This window comes from Eurosta solidaginis, chromosome 4 (genome assembly GCF_040869045.1).
Source record: "Eurosta solidaginis isolate ZX-2024a chromosome 4, ASM4086904v1, whole genome shotgun sequence".
NCBI classification, from domain to species: Eukaryota; Metazoa; Arthropoda; class Insecta; order Diptera; family Tephritidae; genus Eurosta; species Eurosta solidaginis.
The window spans coordinates 108,057,140-108,064,946 of record NC_090322.1 but is presented as its reverse complement, the minus strand read 5'-3'; the positions used below and the strand labels follow the sequence as shown (position 1 = coordinate 108,064,946).

The following is a 7,807-nucleotide window of genomic DNA, read 5'->3' as shown; positions in this document are numbered from 1 at the left end:
CCGATTGCTGTCGTAATTGATGAACTTAAAAATGTACGAATTGTAATTGGGTCAGACTTATTATTGTTCTAAATCTAATCATTCAAGCAATAATTCTGCAACCCTTAGCAGGAGTATTGATTGGTTTCAAATCTAATTCCGATAGCAATCGTATCACATCCTTATTATATATGTACGTGATATTGCAACTTAAATTAATACAATTGATATAAAGAAAAGTAAGTACTTTAATAATAACATAAACTCTCTTATTTGGTTTTTTTTTTTCCAATTGAAATCTTTTCTAAGCGAGCAGAAAATAATTTTAAGCTTTAGAAAAAACTCCAATTATTTGAATAATCTACAACTTAAAGCTTAGTAGAAATTCAGATTAGGTTTACTCTTTTTTCAGATCAAGAATATTCAAAGGTGTCGTGGAATCCGATAGCTGTCGTAATTGATGAATTTAAAAATGTACGACTTGTAATTAAGTCAGATTTATTATTGTTCTAAATCTAATTATTCAAGGAATAATTCTGCAATCTTTAGCAGTATTGATTGGTTTCAAATCTAATTCCGACAGCAATCGTATCACATCCCTTATTATATATGTACGTGATATTGCAACTTAAATTAATACTGTTGATATAAAGAAAAGTAAATACTTTAATAATAAATAAACTCTCTTAATTGGTTTTTGTTTTCCAATTGAAATCTTTTCCTGTGCAAGCACATCGCTAACCTGTGTTGGCAAAATATATGATTATACTGTCTTCGATAGATAGTCGGACGAGCCGCTACTCGCGAAGTAGAGATGACCGTTGTGTCGGTGGCAGCTGTTACAACAGCAGTTTCTAACTTTACACCATCCGTACAGTGTGATGAATGCTTCACTGCCTTTTCCAATTGCTTGGCGCCAGCAATTTTTGCTGTTTGTAAAGCTTTAGCTGTAATGCAAATATATAGATGGGTTAAAGTGGTTTTCGTATGTTATTCAACAACTCACCCTATACCATCATCACAGCCTCCTCATCGATTTTGAATATGTGTACTGTTTCAGTATTCAGACCCAGTTCGTTTGGTGCAATATTTTCGATTTGATGAATATGTATACTATCCGTTAGGACAATTATGTGCAATCGATTCATTCATATACTGTGGGTATTAGAGCCGTAGACGCAATGGCAGATATTTTGATTCATTTTGAAGTGTAACATTTGTAAACAGTTGGGTTTCTCTGCTGTCACCATAACCACTAGAGAGCTATTGAAGAAACGCTCGACCAAGATAATATGTGAGATTTACACGCATAGATTTCTTCCACCTTTTCACAGTTATTGATGGAGAAAATGCGAAAGCCATATTTACCATCCAATACCGAAATAGAACTGTAGAGGAAGAAACATTTTATAAAATTTAATAAAATCAAAAAATGATAGTTGGGCTAAAATGGGGTAAGGTATTGTATGTTAAAGTATAGCGAAGTCTCAGCGGCTTTGTCCTGCTGAAAATTGAGTTTGAATAGGTTTTATTCTTCATTCTTAGAAACATGTACGAAGGTACCTGGTAAGATATTAAAAATCCTCAACGCTTTTTTTGCTATAACTTAAAAAAACTCATATTCAAACTTCTGCTTAACTTCTACATATCAATAGCTACTTTTACCACCAGGAGTCACTATTGCTTCTACGCCTATGCTATTGTTTCCTACATCGATGAGCTTTGTAATAAAATAAACAGCTATCTCCCCAATCTCTCCAGTTTTGTCGCCTCGCGAAACCTGATATTGTCACCAACCAAATCATCGGTGACCTTATTTAAAACATGACCGCGCCAAATGTCGACCATATGGCATTACCCTACCGACTGTCTTACACCCTAAAATTTTGGGTGTGACTTTCGCTCAGGATCTACATCTTGGAGAGCATGCACTAGCAATTGTAACGAAAATCGTCGTTGGTGTGAGGGCTTAGCCGATCTCCATAGCGCCCGACTATGAGGAGGAGCTGTTTAGGACTGACATCTACGCCGTTTCGCCTCATAGGAGGGCGGCGTGATGTCGGTGACCAAGAACTGCCAACCCCCTAATCCAGGTGTTATGAGGACCGTGCCTATTGGACGATTTGCAGCGGCTGTATTCGAACGGAACCTTCCCGATACCGGACCAGCTCGGGAAGTATTGATGGCCTTACCACAGTAAGGGGCGCTGCTGTGGCTGACGGTTCTTTCCCCGTATATAATACTGGACCGCTGAGCCCGCCTTGTCGGGCTGGTGGTCGTACGATCAATATGAACGACTCATTACGTAATTTTCATAAGGACGATGATAAGAAGAGGACTGAGCCGCAAGCCAAGGACGACAAATACGCATTAAGCGATGCGTTGGACTCGGGGAGCGAGAGTAGTGCTGATTCATTGAACTCCGTGTTGGAGAAGCACACAAATGAAAAAGGAGTAGAAGAGTGGAGAAGGGTACGGAGAAAAGAGCTCTCTCGAAGTACCGTGCAGTACTAAGGATTGTACAACGCATGGGAGCAGTGGTGGACCCAACAGAAGAGGAGATCGAGCGCTTGGCATGGGCTCATGAGGCGGTAGAAGTAGGTCGAAGGCAGTTCAAAAGGTTTGCTGCGAGAAACCGTCGGTTCTGCAACCGGTATGAGGAGGAAGAAGCGTCGAATGGCAGAATGAAAAGGCAACGTTCGGCGGAAGGCGACAAGCCTGCTTTCAAGAGGCAGAAAGGGCCCAGTCCCAGAGCCGCGACGCATGGCAGTCCCATTGACAAGACAAGTAGGCCCAAAGCCGTAAGACAGATGGGCCCCAATAGCGAGGTAGCAACTACCTCGAAGGCTGCGAGTCAGAGGGAAGTTCCAACTATGGAAGTAGGAGATAAGCCAAAGGGAGATAACGCTAAGACTCCGAATTTCTCGGAGGTGCTAAAGGGAGCTAAGACTCTGGCTTTCTCGGAGGTGCCAAAGGGAAATAACACTAAGACGCCGGCTTTTCCCGAGAAGATGAGTGATGTGGCAAAGCAGTCACTGACTGTGGCGCTGGTTGATCGTAGCAGTCCTTTCGAACAAATGACTAGTGAAAGGTGGAGATCTGTAGAAAAGGAGCTTATTAGCTTAATGCTTAAGATGATGCGGGAATAACCAAGTAAGCTCCTTCCAACCTTTGATTCGGGGGATGGTATAATGGTATGAAGATGATAGCGTGCGCAACATCGCGAGCTTGCGGTGGCTGGAGGAAGTGGTTCCAAACCTCCAAAGGCAGGGCACGAACGCGCGTTTTGAGATGGTGGATAAAGCGCAAATCCCCAAGGTACCAAAAGTTAAGGTATGGATACCATGCGTGATGAAGTCAGAGGATACACTGCGACTTTTGCAGAATCAGAATCTGAACATACCGACACAGGATTGGAAGGTACTTACTGTATCTCGGCCTACGGAGGAAGGCCAGTTATACATCTTCCAAATAAACAAGCAGGCGGAGGATATATTGTACGCGCAGCTTGGAAAATTTCCTTAGGTACAGGCAAAATTTATATGCGACTCAGGAAAAGAAGTCGCGGGTATTAAAGTCCTAACACGCTGGACGTGGGCGAAGTCGAAAAGGACCTCAAAAGCCTAAGGGAAAAAAGACAGGTGGAGGTAGCCCACGTCACCCCGAATGTTTTAGAAGGGGACCAACAGCCAGATGGTGCTGTGAGTCGAACAGAGGAACACCCGGCACAACAGGTACAAGAGGCTGAAGGGGGCTACGAACACTCTAAACCAAAAGGGCTAGGGGAGGACGACGACGTCACGATGAAGGTGCTGGAGGGGGACAAGCAGCCCATTGGTGCTGCGAGTCCTACAGATAAACCTCCAACACAGTAAAGTGGCGTCGAGCGAACTCCTCCTCCTAACGCGCTGATCCAGGAGCCGTGGCTTCCATCGGGAGGAAAGGTTTCTGGACTTAGCGCGCGCGGATTTGGCGTTTACTATGCGCAAACGGAAGGGGTGCGAGCTGTAGTATTGGTAAGGAAACAGCTGCATTCATATATGCTGCCTAATTATACTACTGAGGATCTCGTAGTGGTGGTGAAATCGCCGGGCTCAGATGGTACTTGTCCGGCCATGCTACAAGTTTCAAGTAGGGCGGTCGTGGGGTGGCTTAAAATAATATTCGATGGGTGCATAAACTGAATCATGTACCGCTCTCTTGGAGAACTGCTCGTGTAGCTTTCCTACCAAAGGCGGGGAAGATCGGTCACGTGTATCCCAAAGATTATAGACCCAATAGCTTAACATCATTTCTGCTCAAAACCTTTGAGAGGCTGATAGATGTGTACATAAAGTCCAACGTGGATGAAAAGCTGCTCTCCACAACACAACAGGCGTACACCAAAGGCAAGTCAGTAGACACCGCATTGCATAGGGTGGTAATAAGCATAGAAAAAGCCCTGGAATATAAGGAATATGCTCTAGAAGTCTTCTTAAGCATTGCCGGGGCTTCCTAAATGGGCGATTATTGATGGTCTTAATTTAATTACGTTAAAGTACATCCAGCCTTACCCAGATGGATCGACTGCATGTTAAACTGCAGTAAGATTACATCGCAATGGGGATTTTACGCGGCCACGAAATTAGTGGACAGGGGCATTCCGCAGGGAGGGGTGCTATCACCTCTGCTGTGGACGCTGGTCCTTAACCAACTGCTTAGGGGATTCTACGAGGGACCAGAAAAACTTACGGTTTACGCAGATGACGTTGCATATGGTCTTGTTTACAAAGAGGTACAAGGTCCCTAATTAGACCAGGCCTAAGTTAGGAGGGGCGACCCTACGGGAGAAACCTTGCACACAATATCTAGGAATGATCCTAGACAGTAAGCTGTCATGGAAGCTCAACGTGGAGGAGAGGGTGAGGAAGGCTTCAACGGCACTTTATGCATGTAAAAGAATGCAAAAGAACCGGCATATACGATCAGAAGGAACTCGATGACGATGCCTCAAAACTAACAACCAAAAGCAATAATTATCATTTCACTGACAGAAATTTTATAGTTTTTTTTTCGGGATTTGGACACAATGTTGTTGATGTTTTTGTAGCGATAAGGTTGCTCCCCGAAGGCTTTGGGGAGTGTTATCGATGTGATGGTCCTTTAGCCGGATACAGATCCGGTATGCTCCGGTAACACAGCACCATTAAAGTGCTAGCCCGACCATCTCGGGAACGATTTATGTGGCCACATTAAACCTTCAAGCCATCCCTCCCTATCCACCCAAAGTAATTGTCAAGTGATAAGTTGCCATTGTTTAACATAGTGCAAATACACTAGCGATTCGTCTCTGATCCGCATCGAAAGTTCGTTTCGTAATAGAGAATGAGGCCCTAAGATTAGACATTTTTTTCAATTTGTATTTTGACTTACCAGCAACAACAGAATCATGTTTAATTGTACGCCGCACAAGCATTATAGCATCATGTAACGAAGCTCAGTTTCTTCCAAAAATTGTTCAACACTGCCACGTAAAATCAATGTACTTGTTCTAGCATTAACGCAACCTTTAAATAATTATAAACTATAAAAATGAAATTAATGCCAAACCTTGGAAAATGTTGAAACGTTCACCACCAACAAAATGCAAAAACTGTTCATCCTCCTCCCGTTACCATTCTGTCTTCTTTATGCTAGGATCAAGCCATTCGTACCAGCGTGCCTTACATTGCTTAGCAGATTTGCGGTGCAGCAGTGATGCAATACGTGACAACTGGTTTTTGTCATATTTCATTACAGCTGTTTTGAGGATTTCATCCTGAAAGTTATCAATTTAGTTAATAAACGGCCAAGAGAAACCAGTCGCGTTAAATGCTTACCTCAGTGTTTCTCCACACACCACCTTTTATCATAATTCGCGGCATGGTGCTATATAATTGTGAATTCTTTCGATGAGCACAAAAATCAAATCAAAAATTTTTGTCGAAATAAACAGCAAAAATCATTTTATATTAAAGACTTTGAGAAAATTTTAGAATAGCACCCCCCGAGTTCGGGGTAAAACTTGGTATCAAATAAAAGAGGGAGTTCTCCCGATCACAAATATATATATTTTAAAGTGCGCAAACTTATAATTTAAAAGTTATTTGTTGTTAAAGTTTGCAAATTTAGCAAATTTCTATAGCACTTTAAATTACAATTTACACATCTTTCAAAACCTTAATCCACATACATATCTATATAAATTGGCAACGATAAACTTAAATTGCATTTTTGTATATTTCACATTTCATTTTTGCATTGTTTTCACTTATTATAAATGTTTTTATTAAATCAATCGCGGTTTTGTAGAACACGCACATATATATATATATATGTGTTCGGCCTGAGTGCGTCGTAAACCGGCAGTGGGTAGGCGCACAAGGGTCGATCTCGCTCAATGGATGATTCACTCAATAGAAAAGAAAGAAGAACACGGGAGGATTGTCCTCGTTATAATGGGTGAACTTTATTATGTGAATATATATATATAACCTGGTTACAATATTACCTGAATATATTCTGGAAAACAGTGGAGATCGTTGGAGGCAGATGTTAGCTGGTTGGCTGTTGAAATCAAAGAGGCCGGTTGTATAGCAAGCTACAACCGTTGACCCGAAAAATCCTCCGTTTTGGAGGGGAAAGGCACCCACACATCAACCCCGACATGCATATGCATGAGTGCTGACAAAAAGCACACATACACGCGCATGTACATGCATGCACATGCATGAGGGTGATGGTGTGGGTGGTTATAAATTAATTCGAGTATCGAGTATAGATTTGCAGAGTTGCATTGGGGGGGGTCGCAATCAGATGCGGAAAAGTTAGGCATCCTGCCTAAACATGCCGGCCCCCCTTGCGATACGCAACATCGTTTTCCGCCAATGACCTCCGCTGAAACGAGAAAAATTATTATAAGACTTACACGCTAAACTTAATCTAAGTGAAGAGTTCGTCTGCGACGCAACATGGCCGGGAATCCCTTTCGACTTGCTTAGCATGCCACCTGAGCTAAGATGAAAGAATTAGCGGTTATGAACAGTGAAGTGAATATTTCTTGCCATTATGTATACATAATTCTTAAATACAGAAATTCAGAATGTAATATGTGAATTGTCGATGGCCAGTAAGGCTGGACGAAGAGGCCGAGGTCTCCGTTCCAGAGTGGCACCATTGTTTGTTATTCTTTGGTTTTTTTTTTTTCGGTCCGGATGGAGAGGCCGAGGTCTCCATTCCAGATTTGCGGTTTTTTTTTTTTGTTGGTTGGACGAAGAGGCAGAGGTCTCCGTTCCAGACTCGAGGGTTTTGAGGTTTTTCTGGGCTGGACGAAGAGGCCGAGGTCTCCGTTCCAGCGTATAACGTGGTCGTCTCGCTCTCAGGGTGACTGTGGCATTTTATGGATGTGCCAGGGCGAGTGGCCGTGAGGTTGGCTGGGTGATGCGCGTTTTCGCTGCAGCGCATGTATTTCGTCAGTTGTGTATTATATTATTACCCTACAAAACCTACCCACGCCCAAGCAAATGTGACTACGAATATAACCTATCACCGTAAAATGACTAGTCAACTGACGTGGAGTGACGAGAGCGTTTTTGCAAAGTAGTTAGTGCTGTGATTTCGAGCAGCTTATGTATTTCAACAAAACCAGCAAGATTGCGGTGTGTGGGAGGTTGGAGCGGACGTGATTCCAAGCCACCCGCGCAAAATTACTTGGTTTCGTGATACGCGTGGTGTTTTATTAACAACCGTACGTTAAACTATATGACTAAACCGAGTTTAAAATGAACCGAAGAGGTTGACGACGGTATTG

The 7,807-nt window shown here is 42.7% G+C and overlaps 1 long non-coding RNA gene across 7 annotated transcripts in view; it reads right to left on the bottom strand.

The window, feature by feature from the left end:
- Positions 1-248: 248 nt before the first annotated feature.
- Positions 249-7,807, bottom strand: part of LOC137250125 (uncharacterized) — a 20,372-nt gene continuing 12,813 nt past the window's right edge. For 2 of the 7 annotated variants that reach the window (XR_010952743.1, XR_010952745.1), the window contains 4 exons: positions 5,569-7,011; positions 5,392-5,509; positions 986-1,367; positions 249-926 (listed from right to left, as the gene is read on the bottom strand). This is a non-coding gene — a long non-coding RNA (uncharacterized lncRNA). The remainder of the gene's footprint in view (positions 927-985; positions 1,368-5,391; positions 5,510-5,568; positions 7,012-7,807) is intronic. The other 5 variants (XR_010952749.1, XR_010952747.1, XR_010952744.1 and 2 more) reach the window with 5 other exon arrangements.